The sequence below is a fragment of the Cupressus sempervirens genome, chromosome 9 (genome assembly GCF_028749045.1).
Source record: "Cupressus sempervirens isolate cs-2001-9-10 chromosome 9, ASM2874904v1, whole genome shotgun sequence".
NCBI lineage: Eukaryota > Viridiplantae > Streptophyta > Pinopsida > Cupressales > Cupressaceae > Cupressus > Cupressus sempervirens.
In genome coordinates, this window is record NC_143126.1 from 472,460,118 (window position 1) to 472,461,694 (window position 1,577).

Below are 1,577 nucleotides of genomic sequence, written 5' to 3' on the forward strand. Positions count from 1 at the left end.
AAGAATCAGGTCAATAGGCCCCACGGTTTGCAGGTTATTGCAGTTTTTCGAGTTTTGGAGACCTCCTAAGAATGCTTCAAAGTCAGGTTTGGGGCATTAAATGACCTCAAAAAGTGTCAAAAAATGGGGGATAAGCAAAGCTAGTCCATAGGGCTATAGAGCATGTTGAGAGCTTTCCAAAAATGTAAATGGTTCGTCAATCGGAGCTACGGTTCAAAAGTTATGCCTCCCGGAAGTTCGGTTACCGTTTCTGGATTCTTCTAGATTTGCACTGACTTCTAATGCAGCTTCTGGAACCTTCTATTTTGTCGGTGGATGCCTACTAGCACTTTCTAGAATGTACTCCTAGTCCTTAACCCTCTGGGGTCTATTTAATGAGATTTCTGGTATTGTAAAAGGCAGTTTGGAGTGGAGTTTGAGAGGAGGTGCTAAAAGGAGAAATATTCTCCAGATTTATGCTATTGTAAGCCCTTAGGGCATTTTTTGAAGTTTATTTTCTCTATACTATTTGTACTAGCTTATTTTCTTAGTTAATATAATTTCCCTTTTCTGTTGTGTCCATTATGTTCTTGGGTTGTGTCCCCATCAACACTATACTCTTTCTCAACGCCTTCCACCAAAAATACCTTGGCCCCACAACCAACTATCATAGGCCTCACACCCTTCACAAAATCTCCATGCATCATCATTTCAACTATACTTCAAAGCCCATTATGGAAATCAAAACCACCATGGGGCTTCAAAGTGAGACAAAGAAGAAAACCATTAGAGAAACTACTTCCTAACTCTTTATGCAAAGCTCATCAAGAATGTTCCCCAAAATCTATAATGACTTTTTAGAGGACTCATATACCTCTACAATATACAAGTTTTCCTTTGTTTACCCCATCGCCAAAATAGAGTACTCCCCATTTTCAAACACCCTTACACCTTTCCCCATAACAGTAGTGATAGAAAAGTTGATGGGACTTTGTGTACATGATTTTGTGAGCATGTTACATACATTAAGAAAGTGAGAAGATAGAGAAAAAGAGAAAGTAGAGATTTCTACTAACAAAAATCCCCTTGTAGAGCTACGACAATTTATGTCATATTTGGCTTTTGGTAGTAAAGAAAGAGACAAGTTCTACCATGTATTGGTGCCAAATAAATACATAAGGTAGGGGATTTTTTGTTTAGTTGTGCACATAAGCAACCATGGTTGATGCCAACATGCATCATTCCACAAGCTCATAAAGTAAGGTATAGATGTAAGTTCCATGTCTTACTCGACAATTGTCACATCATACAATTTTGAGAAATGTAGAAATAAACAATAAAAGACTCAGTTGAAAAGCCAATATTTATTTATGAACCAATAATCAAGATTTAAGAATCAATTTTTCCATAACCAAATGTAATTACTATACATTGATGATGATTCTAATCTACACATCATACATCTATCATATGCCCATCATAAGCATGACTAAATAGTACATCATGATCATTATAGAATCAATATCCATTGTTCATTGATACATTATAATGTTCATTACAAGATGATATTACTTCATGAGTAGAGTTATATAAAATAT

At 35.9% G+C, this 1,577-nt stretch overlaps 1 pseudogene; it reads right to left on the reverse strand.

The window, feature by feature from the left end:
• Positions 1-530: 530 nt before the first annotated feature.
• LOC149539375 (uncharacterized) lies at positions 531-1,261 on the reverse strand (annotated as a pseudogene).
• Positions 1,262-1,577: the final 316 nt, after the last annotated feature.